Source organism: Filicampus tigris, chromosome 2, assembly GCF_054856515.1.
Source record: "Filicampus tigris isolate MCC_2025a chromosome 2, RoL_Ftig_1.0, whole genome shotgun sequence".
NCBI classification, from domain to species: Eukaryota; Metazoa; Chordata; class Actinopteri; order Syngnathiformes; family Syngnathidae; genus Filicampus; species Filicampus tigris.
The window spans coordinates 33,515,311-33,535,201 of NC_141218.1; the positions used below are offsets into that span (position 1 = coordinate 33,515,311).

At 41.9% G+C, this 19,891-nt stretch overlaps 1 protein-coding gene across 9 annotated transcripts in view; it reads right to left on the reverse strand.

The window, feature by feature from the left end:
• tenm2a (teneurin transmembrane protein 2a) overlaps nt 1–18,463 on the reverse strand; it is a 274,108-nt gene extending 255,645 nt beyond the window's left edge. For all 9 annotated transcript variants that reach the window (XM_086023698.1, XM_086023697.1, XM_086023696.1 and 6 more), the window contains exon 1: nt 18,062–18,463. The gene's annotated coding sequence lies outside the window, so the exon portion shown is untranslated. The remainder of the gene's footprint in view (nt 1–18,061) is intronic.
• Nucleotides 18,464–19,891: the final 1,428 nt, after the last annotated feature.

Consider the following 19,891-nt stretch of genomic DNA (forward strand, 5'->3'; position numbering starts at 1 on the left):
CTCTGACTAACTGATCGTCACATTTGAGAAAAACCTTATGAGTTTCCGAACGTAACGTTTGTTTTGCCGTTATTGTCGTGCTGTGAGCACGTCGTGCTTGCCGGGTGGCTGAGCGCGCTCTGCTCACAACTTGTGAACACAGCTGTTTACTATCCACTTATCCGGCTTGACTCTGACTAACCGAACGGCACAATTAAATAACGTTAGGAGTTTCTAAACAGAACGTTGTTCAAAAGTGCTGTTGGTTTGTTAGCGTGAACGAGACTAGCGAGAGGCTACGATGATGCGCACCCAGTCAGTGCACGGGATACATCCTCCGTGCTGTCGTTGGTCGAACTCGCGCTGGAAACCAATCGCGCCTTTTATGAGTGCCTGCGGGTATGTACAAAGCCTCCACGTCAACTCATATCTTTGAAACAATGCGTCTTTCTGTAATATGGTTGCCGATATGGCTGTGGTATTTCATTTTTAATTTATGAATGCTTCTGAAAAATCCGCAATGCACTGAGGGCACGAAGGTAAAAGCGCAAAGTAGCGAGTGATCACAGTAGTTTGATTTGAACATACAGGAAGAGTGTGCCCTCATAGGACACTGTGTTAAATAATGTGAAAAACAAAAGCCAGACCCGTCCCCATCAGCGGACCACATGGTACCCTCTCCGAGTCAGCTCAGCTGGGCATTCTGTCTAACCGACCGACCGGCCCATTCATCCGCCTATGACGGATGCCCATTTTGGTCGACTATTTTGGTCGACAGAGGAACGTTGAAATTGATTGACGGACCGGCCGATAGGTGATTACTATAGGATCCGGCTTGACAAAAAGGGCTGCAAACAAACTGGCAAATTTTAGTCAAATGCTCGCCTCTGTGCCATATTAACAAAACTTCAAAGCATTTGGGCTGGCAGTGCTTACACAACGGCAAAGGGATGATGCATTTTGGGGGGACTGACTAGTAACATGAGAAAGGAATTTAATTAGTTGGTCATGGGTAAACTGTTTTGGGAGATATGAGCTTTTGCAGATTATCCATGGTGTTGTGCTGAACCATCCAGTTTATTTTTGGCAAAAGCAGTAAGTGAATGGAAATAAGTAAAAGCAATTGAGTAGGATCTTTGTAATTTTGGTGGTACTGACTGAGTCCTTATATGAGAAAGCCATCTAGTTTGAAGCATGTGTGAACAGTTGGGAGTGATATGAGCTTTTGCGAATGAGCTGTATGCTGCGCAGAATTGTAAGACTGTTTGGCCAAATGACCAAAGGAGAAAAACTGCAATAATAATTTGGCCCGCCCATATCAATCAATCAATCACATTTTATTTATATAGCACTTTTCATACATAAAAATGCAACTCAAAGTGCTTTAAAACATTCAAAGCAAAACATAGAATTATCTTCAATCAAAAGAAAAGATAAATTATTTAAAAGTTGTTGAAAGCCAAACTAAAAAGGTGTGTCTTGAGCTTCCTCTTAAAAATATCAACAGTCTCTGCAGACCTGACATCCTCTGGCAGGCTATTCCAAAGGTGAGGACCAAAACGGCTGAATGCAGCCTCGCCATGCAGTTTGGTCCTCACCCTTGGAATAAATAAAAGGCCCGCGCCAGAGGACCTCAGGATCCGCGAGGGCTGGTATGATAAAAGCAAATCAGATAAATAAGATGGCCCAAGACCATTAACACATTTATAAACTAATAAAAGTACTTTAAAATCGATCCTGAAACACACAGGGAGCCAATGCAGCAATTTCAAAACTGGCGTAATGTGCTCCCGCCCTCTGGTTCTCGTCAGCACCCGAGCGGCTGAATTCTGCAGTAGTTGCAGTGGTGAAATGCTCTTTTTCGGGAGGCCAGAGAGCAGGGCATTACAGTAATCTAAACGACAGGAAATAAAGGCATGCATCAGCACTTCCGTGTTAGCCTGAGAGAGAAACGGGCGGACTCTGGCGATATTCTTAAGGTGATAAAAACCAATCTTGGTTACATTTTTAATATGAGGAATAAAACTGAGCTCAGAGTCAAAAATGACGCCAAGGTTCTTCACACAGTGTGAGGGATTAAAAATGTGTAGTTTTGGTAAAAGCTTCTCTCTCTGACCTTCGGGACCGATAACTAAAACCTCAGTCTTGTCCTGATTGAGCTGTAGGAAATTATCTGCCATCCATGACTTGATATCTAAAATGCAATTTAAAAGGGTATCAATGGGTCCTGTGTCATCAGGAGACACGGCAATATACAGCTGCGTGTCATCAGCATAGCTGTGAAAGCTGATGCCGTGTCCCCTGATGACATCCCCGAGGGGAAGCATATAAAGATTAAAAAGTAGGGGGCCTAAAATCGAACCTTGAGGAACCCCACATTTAATTTAATGAGTTTTAGAGGAACAAGTATCCATACTTACAAAGAAATATCGGTGTGTGAGATAGGAATAAAACCAGTCAAAAACAGTACCAGAGATGCCCACTAGATTTTTAAGTCTATTTAATAAAATTTGGTGATCTACTGTATCAAAAGCAGCGCTTAGATCCAGTAGCACCAAGACTGTGAGTTTTCTCACGTCTGCAGTGCACCTAATATCATTTAAGATCCTTAAAAGAGCAGTCTCCGTACTGTGGTTCATCCTAAAACCAGATTGATATTTCTCCAAAATATTATTTGTATTTAAAAAATGATTCAACTGGATGAAAACCAGTTTTTCTAAAATCTTACTTAAAAACGGTAAGTTGGATACGGGTCTGTAGTTATTAAAAACGCTCGGGTCAGAACCGCTCTTCTTCAGAAGGGGCTTCACCACCGCCGTTTTAAAGGCAGCGGGGAAGACGCCTGTCTGAAGAGAGCAATTGACTATATTTAAAATTTGTTCTTCAAAAAATCCATAAAATGTCTTAAAAAGAAATGTGGGAATTGGATCCAAAAGGCAGGTTGTTGGGTTTACCTGGGAGAAAACTCGAACAAGTGTCCTTGCATCAACCAGGGCAAAACTTTCCAGTGTTTCCTCATGTAAATATGATTGTCCGGGTTTATTAAAACTTGTGTTTTGACGGGCTAAAAGACTGGATCTTATGTCATCGATTTTACTTCTGAAGTGGTCTGCAAAGTCCTCACAGAGAGCATCTGTTGGTCTCTGTGGGGACTTATTAAAATCAGAACTAGTTAAAAGTTCAAAGGTGGAGAAGAGAACCCTGGGGTTGTTTTTATCGACTGTAATGAGGTTTGAGAAATAGGAAGATCTTGCCAGTTTTACTGTTTTATTGTAAGATTTCAGTTGTTCGCATAAAATTTCATAGTGTACTGTAAGTTTACTTTTTCTCCACCTCCTCTCTGCACTCCTGCATTTTCTCTTTGATATTTTGATAGCATTGTTTCTCCACGGGGGTACAGTCTTTGTTTTTGTTGTTTTAATTAATAGTGGAGCTACTGAATCTAATGATGATTTAAGATGTAGGTTAAAATTGTCAACAATAAGATCACAGGGTGCAGGTAAAATGTCAGCAGGAGTGTTTTTTAAGATCTCGATAAAATTTGCTGCCACCTCAGAAGATAGGTAGCGTTTCTTCACTGTTCTGACCGGGACTGCTAGATGGTTAAAACTGGCGATGTTAAAATAGACACAGTAGTGGTCTGACACTGCCAAGTCAACAACAGAGGACACACCAGCAGACAAGCCATAGGTTATAACCAAATCCAGGGTGTGTCCTCTGTTGTGAGTTGGCTGCAAGACGTGCTGTTTAAAATCCAAGCAGTTTAAAAGGTTTGAAAAATCTCTGGATAGTGGGTCCGAGATGTTGTCCATGTGTATATTAAAATCGCCAGTTATTAATATCCTGTTATAACTGGAATATAAAATGGATAAGAATTCTGAAAATTCTGTAATAAAAGAAGTGGAATGATGGGGAGGTCTATAGACGGTAATGCAGAGAATAGGGGGACTGCTAAAAACAAAGGCATGGTGTTCAAACGATAAATAGCTGCTAAAAATGATCTCCTTTGATAAAAGAGTATTAATAAAAATTGATGCAGTCCCGCCTCCTCTTTTGCCATCCCTTGTAGAAAATAAAAAGTTAAAATTGTAAAATTGTTGAGAGCAACTGGAGCATCTGTACCAAGCCATGTCTCAGACAAAAGTATACCATGTAAATTATTGTCTAAAATCAGGTCGTTTATGATAAAAGTTTTGTTTAAAAGGGAGCGCACGTTCAGCACGGCCAGATTAATTATTGTGCTGGACGTGCGCTCATGGTGGTACGAATGAGCAGTATTAACATATACTAGATTACCACTGTTAAAACCACGTTGTTTGTGTGTGCAAGGGAAGCGTCTGCCGGTGATGGTTTCAATGGGAAAATTGTCCGATAGTGGTAATGATAATGAGGGCCTGCAGGGGGAGCTAGTGAGGGTGGTGGTACTGTGAGCAGCTGGTATTGGCCTGTAAGTGATGGTAGTGACATTGTCATTGCAGCGTTTATGAGTAGAAGAAGAAATATGATTGGTAAACAAGAGTCAGCTGGGAGTGGAATTGGTTACGACATGGTGGATGTTAGCGGCTAAAATCTTGCTACCAAGAGAGTTCGGATGAACACCATCCGGCTGGTAAAAAGACGGGCGATTCCAGAATAGGTTAAAGTTGTCAATAAAAGCAAAGTCAAGGTGGCCACAAGTGCGTAGGAGCCACGTGTTCAAGCTTAAAAGGCGGCTGAAGCGCTCGGCTCCGCGAGACAATGCCGGCAAAATGCCACTCACCCAGACCGAGAGACCGCAGGTTCTTAACAAGGCAAAGAGGGCGTGAAAGTCTCTCTTCGTCTGCTCAGACTGTCGGCGTATTGTCTCGTTTGTCCCAACGTGAACGATGAGCCGGGTAATGGATGATGGCAGAGAGTCAAGAACACCCGGCAGGATGTTAACTATGTCCATGACTTTCGCTCCGGGAAAACAGCGGGTGACGCAGCCGGGATAGTGAGTACGTCTAATGGTGCTGTCGCCAATTATAACGGTGGTCGGTGGGTGACGTGAGGAGGGAACGCCAAGGGACTCACCACCGGCGGAAGATTCACGACCCCACTGTCCAGGATGGCTCCGCCGAGGCCGAGTGAAGACGGTGGATGACACCGATGAGTGTCGCCGATGATGCTGGTGATGACGACCACCCTTGTACCGGGACACCGCGTCCCGGAGCAGCCCGACGCGTGAGTGGACGGCCGTGTCACCGGCGGACCCGCCCAACATGGGGTTCCCGGCCGAGGTCGTCGCCGTGGGTGGCGGGGAATCCGAGGGAGCCCCTGGGAGCACAGCCCCAGCGTCGGACGCAGCAGTCGGTGTCTCCGACTACTGTAGTGCAGTGATGGGAACAGGAGACTCACTCGCCAGGGCGGCGAACCGATTCCCCAGGACCAGTTGGGGGCGGTGGGGTTGCTCCCCGGCCCTCCGGCCGCGGGACACCACCTTGACCCAGGTGTCACTCTGCAACGGTGTCGAGCAGGATGGCCCCGGGCAGGCAATTGGATCCCACTTCGCCGTGTCCGAGAGGCCAGCCGCCTCAGCCGTCATTGTCGCCGACAGGATTTCACGAGCGCGCCTTCTCATGACCACCGCGGAGAGTTCGGGGAAACGGGTCGCGAAGCAAGAGATGACCGATTCCTTCTCATGGAGCTCCTCTGAGAGACGACGAATATCCCTTCTTAGGTCAGAGATTGTCTTATTTGCCTTCTCCAGCAGGCCATTGTGTTCGTCGCTGTCGTCTGAAGGCATTTTAATACACTAGCTCCAAGCTAGCCCCAAGCTAGCCCGTTTCCGTCTCACGCTAGCTGTATGCTAGTCCGCGAGATCAAGCGACCCAGAGATTAACAAAAATTTAAATAAATAAAAAATAAGATAAAAATAGTCTCCAAAAATTAAAAAGAGTAAAAACGCAACGCGCAGGTGAGGTAGATTCGAAGGCGAAAGTGCAGAAGTGCAATCGATACCATCCACGTCCAAACTCTGACGTGGCAGGAGAAACGCAAACGGAAGTACTTCATGTGCCCCACTTAAGTGTGAGGTCTGGGGATGGGTTGGACAAAACCCCAACCAGCTTGACTGTGAAGTACACATGCATTCACTCTCCCTAGCAACTTTGAGTTTGGCATTTACAGTTGAAAGGTAAACAGACAGACAGACAGACAGACAGATAGATAGATAGATAGATAGATAGATAGATAGATAGATAGATAGATAGATAGATAGATAGATAGATAGATAGATAGATAGATAGATAGATAGATAGATAGATAGATAGATAGATAGATAGATAGATAGATAGATAGATAATCTGTTATACACGCAAACATGGAACAAGAGTCCCTGATTTCCGCTGTGCTTATTAAGACATAACAGCGCTTTGCACCTAGCTGCACTAATCCTACAGCTTTATGCTTACTGGTACCACAGCCAAGTGGCCTTATAGAGAGGCTTTCTCCCTCATCCCCCATGTACTATCGTACCTCTCTGTGTGTGAGCATCTGTGACTATGATGAATGGACAAAGCGAAAGAAAGGAGGGTGAATGTGAGACATTGCACAAGTAAGGTCACTGAGGATAGAAAAAGTGGAGGGCATCAACAAGGTAGGCAGAGAGAAAAAAGAATGAGGAGGAAGGATTGCACACAAATACACAAATTGCATATAAAAGCAACTACATGCACTCTGCCCCTGTGTTGATGTCCTTTTTAGGGGTGTGTGTGAGTGTGCGAGGGTGTGCGTGAGTGTGCGGGTGTGCGCGTGTGTATGCGTGTGTGTGTCTGTTTGCAAGGCCGAGGTAGGTTAAACTTGTACTCCTGAAGTGTTCCCAGAAGAGATTAATCATCCTGTGCTAGAATGCAGCATCTTGGTCATAAATCATCACCTGACCCCCCTCGCTCTCTTGCTGCCACACGTCGCCGTGAAGTCAGGGTAAAGGGAGTGTCATTCCTAGCCACGGTGAACAAACAAATTCTTTAAATGATACAGTATGTGAAAGGCAGGCAATCAAGTGAATTACCATGAGCAAATTCTAGTTCATTTAAATGACCTTTCAAATGAGGTCTATGAAAGGCTGAAACAAAAAACAAAACAAAAAAAAAAACGTATTTCTCAGACATTCTTAAAGGAACACAGGATATGGTAAGTGCTTTAATTGGTACAGTACTCAGTCCAGACTGCAGAGGGAGATGGAAGTGCCTTCTTCTACAATGGTCGAAATACATCCATCCATCCATTATCGATACCGCTTCTCCTCACAAGGGTCGCAGGCGTGCCGGAGCCTATCCCAGCTGTCTTCGGGCAGTAGGCGGGAGACACCATGAATTGGTTGCCAGCCAATCGCAGGGCACACAGAGACAAACAAACAACCACGCTCACAATCACACCTAGGGGCAATTTAGAGAGTCCAATCAACTTACCATGCATGTTTTTGGAATGTGAGAGGAAAACGGAGTACCCGGAGAAAACCCACGCAGGCACGGGGAGAACATGCAAACTCCACACAGGGAGGCCGGAGCCGGGATCGAACCCACGACCTCTGAACTGTGAGGCGGACGTGCTAACCAGTAGACCACCCGGTCGAAATACAATCTGAGTAAAATTGAACTGCTGCACCTTTCTTCTCTTTTTTTCTGTTCGAGTTTGAAAATGTCCGACTTTATTTGAAAGCATTTCATCTGTCAGCGAACACGACAGATGTCAATTTTTAATGTAATGCCCCTGTTATGATCCTGTCCATTTGAACCACAAAAGTTGAGTGTATTACAAACAATAATAGAAATACTCAAGCATCTCCCTGACACATGGAGTGATCCAAGTGATCATCCCGCTATCGCTCGTAGCCTACACACACACACACAATAAATCAGCTTCTGCTTTTTAAGTTAAAAATCGCTGCTAGTTAAGTTACATGGCCATGGCAAAGTACACGCCCAGACTTGGACATTTATTTAATTTATACAGGATATTTAACAAGACGCGCGTCACACATGGGCTTCCAATTTGTGCGTCTGACAGACATACACAAAAGTTGGAGCACCTTTCCTTTATTCCACCCCTCACACCCCTATGTACCAGCAAAAGCATTAAAACATGCACTCGTGCTTGTGAAAAGTTGGGAGTATTTGCAAGCATAATGGCCGCAGTGTGGCGCTCTGCAATAATACTTGCACTATCCATTAAATGAAACAGTTTTGGGATGTAAGATGTATAATTTATATTAGGATTCCAGTTGTATCAAACCTAGCACAGTAAAAAGTGTATTGAAAACATTGTAGTTTCTGCAATTATTTATCTGTAATACTACTACTACTACTATTTCTTTTGTGATTCGAGGGCCCGGCCTCATTCGGCGGGGTCGTCACAGTGCGTAGAGCCAATCAGCTTCACCTGGGCCCGCCAATGACCACGGTCTTGGGCCAGGTCCGCTGCGCCCTCCAGGGTGAGCCCCTGGCGCTGGAGATCAATCCTAAAACCATTAGGGTTGAAAAGTAGTAGTTGAAAAGTAAAATACTGCAAAACGGAAATGACTTTGCAAGTCAATTTACTGTGCGCACCCCTACATTTTACCCCAGCACTCTTAAAATTTAGGGTTGAAAAGTAGTAGTTGAAAAGTAAAATACTGCAAAACGGAAATGACTTTGCAAGTCAATTTAGTGTGCGCACCCCTACATTTTACCCCAGCACTCTTAAAATTTGACGTTAAGGGTCTACTTTGCTCCTAGGAAAAAATGTTAATCTGGAGCCCGGGTTAAGATAATTTGTTTATGTTTTTAACAATATTTATGTTCCATCTGAAATCTCAATTTTAAAACATACAGTAATTGTGAATTAGACTAGTTATGTCTTTTTTGTTGTCTTCATTGTTACGTTCTGAATCCGAAGCGCTTTTTTTTTTTTTTAATTTCGCACTGTTCCACTTCCCTAGCAGTAAATGCGATAAGGATAGTATATTGTATTGTGCGCTGTATTTCCAGCTGTTACACCAATGTGGAAGGGCAGTGACCACTCCTCATCCATTGATGAAGCGTTTACACCTTTGTGCTCACCTTCAGTGATGTAGTATATGTTGCGAGTCAGCCAGAAATAAAATGTCTGTTCTCTTGGTTATTTTCAAGTGCAGGAAATTGATTCTTTAATAAAAATTCAATAGCCAAGTTTCATTACATTTCTGAGCTTATTCTCTTTCCCTTGCGGAGCGGAAAAATATCAGTTTATTAAATTACTTTTCCGAAAAGTCTCGGGGGATGCCATCTTAACTCCCGTCCTCTTTCACGAGGCCATTTTAGACTGTAAGTAGGCATGTCTGCTTGGAAATGCAGGCAGAGAAAAGAAGCGAGCGCATGTAACTGAAGCATGGAAAGCACAGTACATTTTCTGAATCCAATGGCTGCCAAATAGTTTGCGGTAAATCCACTGAAAGCAGCAGGGAACTGAATGATCCCATAAATCAAGGTCGAGGGAGTTTACATACAATAAATGGCAAGGCTGCTGTAATTTGAAATTGCAAATGAAGAATGTGTGTACAGATGCATGCATGGTTGCACACAGTGCATGCTTGGATATGTCCATGCTTAAAGAGAGACATATTCCTCTACATATATGCCCTCAGTTTTTATTATCTCACAACCTGTGCATGTCTTTCTAGAAATGCTCAAATCTTTCAATCATGACTTCATATACAATGATTCAAATTGATTTTTTTTCTTTCAGTCCTCAGTATTTATTAAATAATTTATAATTTGTCTCTTCGTCACTAATCCTTTGTCATTTTGGGTCCTCGAAACACTAATTTGGAATGATTTCTTTTGCTATCTTAAATGTACACAGGAAACACACACGGAGCGAAGCACAGCGAGACGGGCAGACAGACAGATGGCCAGAAAGACACATTTTATCAATAGTACTTTTTTCTTCCACCGAGACCAATGAATCCAGCTCTGTGGCTACCACAGATCAAGCCAACCTGACAAGCCTGTTCAGTTGCACTGCATCCTTCTTTTAAACGCTGCCCTCCAAAGCACATTTAGAAATGCAGCGAGACCAAGGCAGCCAATGGCAGTACAGTTAGATTGTGCATCGAGGTGGGATTGACACAAAAACGTTATCAACGGTATAGTGAAGAAATGCATCTTAACTCATTCATTGCCATTGACGAAGTTACTTGTCTTTCCACAGTTCGGCCATTCAATCCCAGTAATTTGTTTATATTGTTTTCACTTTTTTTTTCAAATGTTAGTGTAAAAGAGGTTCTGAAAATGCGTGGCAGTGAATGAGTTAATTAACATGTTTGTCTTGATCAAATTGAATGTATATATTACATTTCATTACAAATTAAAAAAAAAAAAAAAGAATGATTGTGAAATCCCAGGTTAAGTCTTCTGTCCAGACATTTGCTTTTGACATGTGTCACAAAAAGTAAAACTATCTAATGGACGAAAGATGTCTGGTCAACATATCATACACTGTATGTAGTTTCCATATGAAATGAAGAGTGATTGACATTTCTCTTTATTGCTAAGCCATTAGCCCAAACATGGTATGTACCTGGCACTAATATGAGACATTATTCATGAGTTCATATGCTAGAAAGCACATACTCTCGGGTGGAGACGCTAGACTATTAAACAAGAACTGCAGCAGTCAGCCCACAAACAGCCAGAGGCATGAGAGGAGGTTGAGTTAAAACCAGTCAGTCAGTTGAATGACAGATGTACAGTAGTAACTATCATCCCTAATATCATCCTGCTGTGCCAGCATTTGACTTTCCAGGATCCACGAGCGTACTCATCCAAGATGTAAAGTGCTGTCAGAAAGATGTACTTTTTGTAAACCATTTCGAATGTTGAGTGTCACAAGCCACACATTCATATGAACACGTAGACTATACCAAATGTTATCTGAGCTAAACAATGAATCACCCAATAGACCTCATACGAGGAATTTAGAGGTTGTTGCTCATATAGGTCACAAACAAGAGGCACATAAGGGAGGATGGCATTGGTGACCTTCAGAATTCAATAGAAAGTCAGAGCAAAACACGCTAAATTTGTCTGCCGGTTCTCACATTCCAGAAGAAAACTCTGAAGGTTCCCCTCTTCATTTAATATCATATGTCTGCAATTGTTAACTCCTTATGTTATCAATTCTGGAGTTAATTTCATAATTTGTTTTGAATGTCTTTTTAAGAATCACCATTCCAATAGAGAGATATTGTGGATCTTTTCTGGCAGTATGGTGCACATTATGTCTCTCCATCCCACTTCAAGAAAGTTAATCGGCAATCAACCGAAGTGTGCTCCAAGTGCGCACATACAACACACAAACGCAATTCACACACAGACACGAACATGCACACACAAACCCCACAGTCCAAAATAAGTCGCTCAAGTAATGTAGAATACCTAACCCTAAATTAAAATGCCAAACGGGTATGAAAAATCATATACAAATTTTAGTACATTTATTTACTAATTTGAGTATCCTTGCAATTAGTCTAATTTACTCCTGTATGAGCCAATCTTGCATGTGATATGCAGTGAGGTTCTTGGCAGGTGAAACATTTATATTAAAGTCAGATTACAAATTTATTAACCAAATAGAGTGACACGTTTGCCATTAAATTGGTGTCCATATATTAAAAACAGTGAAAAAAATGTCATCATCGTTCAGCATTCTTTTTAAACACAAATATTTTGGCAGTCCAAAGTTTATTTAACAATTCGGATTTTGGATTACCGTATTTGTTACATTGTCTGATCTAATTTTAGGTCAAATTTCAAATGTGCAATTGTTTAACCTTTAGTTCTGTTACTTTCCTGTAGGGCTGCCACAAACGATTATTTTGCTAGTCGACTAATCACTAACAGTAGTCGCGATTAGTCTACTAATTGGATAATATATAAATTGGGCTGCTGCGCTCTTATAATAACCATCATTCGCTTACAGCTTGAAAATCTTTATGTACAAACTAATCATGAAGACAATTAAGACAATAGTACATTCAACTTGTATTAAACTTTGCAACCCAACCCATCATTCCTGACATGTTTATAAATAAGGGAGCGACTTAAATTGATGGCGATACTCTGGCCTTAAAATTTTTAGCTGTAATTCTTTAGTGCATTTTAAACTCGAACCAAAACTATACACTATGCAGAGTTGCACTAATACGGTGAAATGATCTATGAATACAAAAATACAAAACGAAGTACAGTACTTGTATACATATTTCACTCTTCTTGGCCACCAAGACTTTTTTTTTAAATGGAAGGTAGTGAAATCAGAGGAGTAAATTGGGAAAATGCTCTGTGCTAAGGAAAACTAAAATAAACACTTGTATTGGTTTTTAATTTTGTTCAATTTAAACTATTGAAAAGGTTTTGTTTTTCTTCACTAGTATGCATAATTCAAAAGTAGTAAATTGATCTACACAATCAAAATGTGGTATGCACCTGTAACAAAAAAAAGAAGGACATGAAATCAGGCATAAGGAAGGACCTTTTTTTTGCACTATAACGTAGTATATTGCAACAAATTTAATTATGGGTTTTATTGTTATGTGATGCCGATGAGTGGCACGGTTGTCGTTTTTGTGTTGAGCACTGATATTTCCCAGTTCTTGAAGGCATCACTCCGTTCGCGAGTGAGAGAGAAAGAGAGAGAGATAGCAATTGTGCGCTTCCTGCTTCGATGTCCACCACGGGCATAAACACACAGAGTTTAGGTTGTTAATCAATGCGAGTTTACTGAATAATGTCTGCTTAATCCATAGAAGATGATACGATGTGTTAGCTTATCAAATAGGACGTTGTGTTACAGCGTTACATCAAACACACACTGTAACTGCAGCTAGTTTCTAGACACAACTGTGCCTATGTCAGATATGAAATCAGGCATAAGACATAACTTGCTTCCTTTTTCTAAATGAGCCGGCATCCCCATCGTGCTGCCATGAAAGGCAGGTTTGTATTGTATTGAGTACATGTGGTGAAATGCGCCGTAACCTTCGGACTCAGTTGCCAACATGAATTAGCCTTGACACTACTTTACCCACAATGCTTCTGTTTACATCAGAAAGGACCCGCATTACAACCATGCACACATGTGCGTCGCAGATAGGAAAACAGCCAACAGGAGAAGAGCGAGACGCAGCAGTCTCGAGAGAAAAATGATGTGCCAAATAAATAAATATATAAATATACGACGCGTCGACGATTAAAATTAATTGTCGACAATTTTGATCGTCGACGTCGTCGTGATTAGTCGACTAATCTTGGCAGCCCTACTTTCCTGTAAAAAAAAAAAAAAGTCATTTTTCCTCATTAAAGCTGCATTTGAACGAGGTGAACATTGACACTTATATAATAGGTCTATAAGTATAAATGATGTCAGCATTAAAAATCACCCCCCTAAAAGAATCTGTAGTGATTTAAGGGCTTTTTGTGATGACTAAAGCCACAGATTGGCACACCTCCTTTTGGTGCGTAGCTTGTTTTTTTTCCCCCTTCTCAGCCTGTCCACGTCAAAGCGGGGAGGCAAGCAATGTAATATGTATTGTTCCCTGGCTTGGTTTGTCCCCTTCTGTTGTCACCGAGTGTCTGAAGAGGTGATTGATCGCCACTAAATTATATATGAAAAGAGCCTGAGACATTTTTTTTTTATCCAAGATATTTTATTGTTCTACGTTTCAATGCAAATGTTTCATATCCTTGAGAATTGAAAGATAATTGCACTTGCAAAGGATGTCGTTTAATCATTTTTGCTCACAAAGTATATCAGTGACATTGAAAAAAACAACGAACAAAAGATACTATCAGTTGTCGTGATAGGCCTATCAATAAATACAATGAATACAAATGTATTTTTATTAAATACAAAAAATGTATATACAGTACACGGAGTAAAATAAAATATCTAAGCCAGTCAGCTTCTCTACCACCAGGCTTAGCAAGTTTTCTGGGGGAAACCCTGAACGCTATCAGGCATGTCCATGATTTTTTGCCAATTAAACTAACACACTCTTACAAAAAAAGTTGTAGTTGGATACATTTGTGTACAACTAAATAATAAAATTCAGTAGAAGAGGCTGGTCTCCAAATATCAAGTAAAGTCATGTCATGTCATGTCATCTTCCAAACCGCTTATCCTATACAGGGTCGCGGGGAATTGCTGGAGCCTATCCCAGCCATCGATGGGCGAAGGCAGACTACACCCCGAACTGGTCGCCAGCCAGTCGCAGGGCACACATAGACACTGTCACTGAGCGGGAATCGATCCCACGCTGCCCGCACACAACTCAGGCGTGTGTACCACTACACTATCAGCGGACTCAAGTAAAGTCATCATTTCATTTTGGACACAGAATAGAAAGCTAACATCTAAGGGTTAATTATTGTAGTTTAGGTAATTACAACTGCATGTATTGACATACTTGATACAATTGTGAATTTTTTAAATGTTAAAGAGACATCTGACGGTAATTTGGCAATAGCACAACACTGGCTGCACAACAAACATTCGACCCGCTATGTTGGTTCATTATCCAACTCAGAGTGAGGTTCTGAATTGCTTTGGAAGGACAAACTGTTAACTGGGCTCTCAGTACCAACATGGGTCATGCCTAGTGTGAAAACAGCATAAGTGAAATTGGACCCTTGAGGGTTTTTTTTAATGCTCTTTTCCATCTGTTTGCCTGTGTGAATGTTAAGTGTTGTATCTACGCAACAAAGTACAAGATACAGCGCAAGGGTCACACTGGATGCAACAGCCCCTGAAGAGGGCACATTGTCCCAAGAGTGTGTTTATTTGATATGCGTGCCTATTTATGTGCATACAGTGTATACTGCCGTGCTTATGCATTAGGGTTATTGTGTGAAGGCTGGGTCTCTAATCCCCTAATCTGATGAACCTAGAAATCACTGCAGTTATCTGTCAGCCAGGTCAGAAAAGGGCTCAACGCTAAAACACGTGCACACCCATACACACACAGCCAAACACCCCAACACACACACACACACGCACAGTGAGAGTAATTTAGTCAACAGGGTCAGCCTCATTCAGTCTAATAAAGATTGATGCTCCTCTGTCCAAACCTCACAGGTGTTGTAGTAAACTGTAGACATACGTAACCCAAATAAAGGCAGTGAGAGCAGGCGGAAAGAGGTAGAGATTCACTCCAATTATTTTCACCAGTAAATTAAAAACTGCACATCCCTGTGCCGTCAGAAATAGTGTCTGTATAAAAACTAATCTGCAAATCCCATTCGTGAAAGATTGAATAAAAAAAAAAAAAAAAAGGACAAACGGGCATTTCTTTCATACAAAATGTCTCAATGTGTTGATTATTTAGTCTTTTGAGTATATATGTCGTTATTGTCAGTTTACCCGTCCAGGCCAGCTGTCCGGCACAACGTCTTTAATTAACACTTCCTGTTGTTAATGAACAAAGCTTATTATCATTTGAGTCATGATTGTTTGTTATTTTTAAAAAGCGGGTCTCCAAAAAGAGGACTAGGAAATACTGATCAACATGGTGATGGCAGGCGGCTAAGCTTTTGGCGCATAAGGTTCAGCAAGGACACAGACTCTGAGAACCTCTAATGCTCTGACGCTTGTGCTGGTTCTAAAGCTCTAAGGTCTGTCTGTTTGTATATAAATACACACAAGTCTTTGTGTGTCTGTCTGTTTGTGTGTGTGGGTGGGTTGGTGGGTATGTGCCAAATAGGACACCCTGAGGGTTTGTCTGGAGCTTGTGGTTGACATGGCCTGCTGCTGTCCAGGGTGCTCCTATTAGTGCTCGCACACACGCAAACACATACTCTACACACAAACACGTAATGTCGTGTGACACAAAGGGGACAAATGCTTATACAGTATACGTGAGTACTGTATATTCATCCATTAAAAAAACATATATACCATAGACAGTACATAGCTTTAAGTGCATAGTGACCACACTGCAATGTGAAGGCTTTGCTTTCATTTGAATTGTATGGCCCTGTCAAAAGATCAAGCTAGAGGGACAGTAAGACATACTACAGGCACTGACAGATCACACAGACTCATGACTGCTTGACGAGAGCTAAAGGTGCAGGAGGCGAAGATACCTAGAGAAACTGTGTGGGTTACAAGGATGTGTGATCTCAGCAGGGTGGCTCATCATCTCTCTGTTTTGTCATGTCATAAGTTCATGGTAACTGCTGGACTATCGCACCCACTGTTCGACTAGTGGGTGGGATTTTCCCCTTCACGCCGTCCCACCAGAAGGTGGTGGCACTGTATTGTGATTAAATCTTAACTTGCAAACAACGTAGGTCTACAAGCATGCCAAACGAATCTTCATTCCCAACTGAATGGCTTCCTTCAATGGACTGCAGACTGCAGCTGGGCTGGAGCTTTCAGCCTGGATTTACTTTGTCCACTTTGTGCCTATAACCATTCCAAAAATGTCTATTTATATACAGTCTCCCTTAAAAGGATCACTGCATATACTCACTGATCACCTGAAACAACCGGCATACACCCAAAATGCAGGTATAGGGGCTGGGGTTAGTGTGTGGCATCATTTTCAGTAATTGAATGGGAAATATCACCTTATCTCTGTAGGTAAGTATGGTTTCAAATTAAATAAGCGCTAAAAGCACATTACAAAAGTTTTGGTTGCTTTGGATTGACTATTCAGAGAAAAACAATTATCGGAGTGTGGAATTTGGTCAAGCAATCTCAGTTCAGCAAAGGTAAACCTTTGTCACTCATCTGCACAAAGCATTACATTGACAAGGCTGTCTGTATTTGGTTGATCAAAACAAAGAAATGACTTTCATCTTCACCGTGCTGTGAATGTTGATGGACAGTGGCCACGAAAAATGTTTGCATTGGTTGTTATGCTTACATCCTCTTTAGAGGACAATAAGGCATTATACATATTTTTTTAACATTCTAAACAGATTTGCGCTGCCCGGAAACATTGTTCCGTGTTTTTGGATGAACATTTGTTGCTATGGACGGCTCGGCGCTTGTCCTACTCAACACTTCAGTCGATTATGCCCAGGAATGAGGACTATTTTTTTCCTCTTTAAAAGTGACTAAATTAAAGTTTTATGTCATTACTGAGAAGAGGAGCACGGGGACGATTCCCTGAGTAATTGATGGGATAGTCGATAGGGTAATCAATTCCCAAAAGATTCCTTTGTGACGGCCATGGAGCACATGCTGGTTGACACAAAAAATGTAATCATGTTAAAATGTCACAATCATAAAACGAACAGTTAATGAATACTTGGTATTTTGACAGTATCTATATAAAAACTTTGCACATATACTACGACTGCTTAGACCATGTACATAATATTTGGGCACTGGAAGCACTTGTGCACTGTTTCAGAATAGAATCAAGAGTGATCGATAAATGTTGAAATATGAGAATACAAATGTGACCATTGAGAGACACAATAGTGAATCTCATGCAGGGTGGGGGTTGTGCTAGGGTCCCAATAATGACAGGTCAAGCATCAAATTAAAGCCCACTGGCCACTCATTCTATGTCATAGTGACACAAGAGCATCTTTATTAGGTGCAGAAACTCTGTGAGAGATGAGGATGGTGTACCTTGTACACTATGCCACATTTTTATAATAAACCTTGGCCTTAATGAATACACACCGTACAGCCAGGACACCTGCGATTTCCCCCTTACTTATTTTATTTCATTTTCATTTTATTTTCACAGTTAGGTATGGTGCTGGTGATGGCACTCGTGCATGTTTGCAGCCTCCGCAATAGCCGCCTTTAACAAATATTACTCTATAAAAACGGCACACACACCACAGTAGCGCATACAAGCAAAAGGAGCACGGTCGAGCCATTGTCAGCCAAGTGCAGTCTCTCCCATTCATGACCGCGAATATTATTCCATGAAAGGCACCTCAATGTCATGACACTGCTCTGCTCTACCCACGCTCTTTGACACACGATTGCATCCACGCAGCGCATCCACAGAAGCTGAACACACACGCACACACACACACAAATCATCTTAAGCATCTCTGCTGCATTTGAAAACATCACGTACCTGTTTTCCAGATATGTGCAGCGTTCAGAGCATATTCCTCCGTCTTCGATTTGCAACTTTTCTTCTCTTGCCACCCAACAAAACGGTTTAGCACGTGTATTTTAGTGCATACTTTTCTTTGCCCTGCTGATCCTACTAAGGCGCTACAGTATGCGGACAAGCTGCGGAAGAAGGTGGCCGAAAAAACCTCCCGCGCAACATTTTAGCATACGCGGGACTCAAACGGAGCAATCCATCCCGTGTCAAAGCAGGTAGCAGGGGGGAAAACACACAGAGAGCTAACTTTACAAGCTGGACATACAGCTGAAATACGCAGCAGTGCGCAAACGCCGAGGCTCCACTGAAGAGAACGAGTCAGACACGCTGTCGGACATACCGTGAAGAGACATCAACAAACAGCAATGACGGAGGCTCGGGAGCGCGCGTTCACGGTCTAGCCAGCGGTCATTATTATTATCCTGGCAGCCAGGCTTTAATCCACTGTGCACTGTTGGGTGCAGCCTCTTTAAAAGAAGAAGGCAGGTGCAATTGAAACGATTCAACTCTTTCATTCTGCTGGATTTGCATGCAAATTAAGATTATACTTCAACTAAAAATCGGGAGTGTCCATTTACAAAACAACAACGTCGTCGTTTCAAAGTTAGTTAAGGAAGTTATTTCATTGATATATCATAATATATTATTCAAATGCAGAAAATATAATCAATCTTAATTATCGTAATCATTATCAATCCATCTTCCATTCACATTATATTTAATAAACACATGCGTAAATCAGGCAAAATTAAAAAAAAAAATGCAAAAAAAAAACTACCTGGTGGCTTCATTGGGAAAACCTAGACAATCTCATGAAATCTGAAGAGCCGTTAAAAAGGTGTCCTTAAAATTTTTGATAGACATTCTCACAGGTATTCATTTATAAAAATGTATTTTTATGTCGTTTGCATCATACTTTTTCTCATAAAGTCACTGCGATGGTTCCCTGGCATATCACATAAAAATGTATCCAGAATACTGTATATTAGAAAATGCTTCTCAGTGTGATGGAGTGCAACTTTGCACCTCAACTAACCAAAATTCCTCCGTCCAGACATTCTCTATACCAGTGTTTCTCAACCTGTATTGAGCTAAGGCACATATTTCATATCATAAAAAATTCTCACACAACTAGATGAAGAACATTTGATTGTTTTGCCTTACTATACGTAGTTAGCATAAATGAATTAACAAAGCATTTTTTTATTAGAAAATATTTATTTTTTGTCAAAATAATTGCCATTGGATAATTTCCCCGCTGCACACTAATGTGCCATGGCACACTGGTTGACAGTGCCTGCTCTATGCACTTAAGACTATCGGATTGAGTGTGGAGGGCACCACGGTGGTCGACTGGTTAGCACGTCCGCCTCACACTTCAGAGGCCGGTTCGATCCCGGTTCTGGCCTCCCTGTGTGGAGTTTGCATGTTCTCCCCGTGCCTGTGTGGGTTTTCTCCGGGTACTCCGGTTTCCTCCCACATTCCAAAAACATGCATGGTAAGTTGTTTGGACTCTCTAAATTGCTCCTAGGTGTGATTGTGAGTGCGGATGTTTGTCTCTGTGTGCCCTGCGATTGCCTGGCAACCAATTCAGGGTGTCCCCCGCCTACTGCCCGAAGACAGCTGGGATAGGCTCCAGCACGCCCCGCGACCCTTGTGAGGAGAAGCGGTATCGATGATGGATGGATGGATTGGGTGTGTGCTGGAGGCTATCATAGAGGGAGTAGTGTACACTACCGTACCAGCAGTGGTGGGCACGTCAGTAATTTTTGCCAGTCCATCATTCGCCAGCCC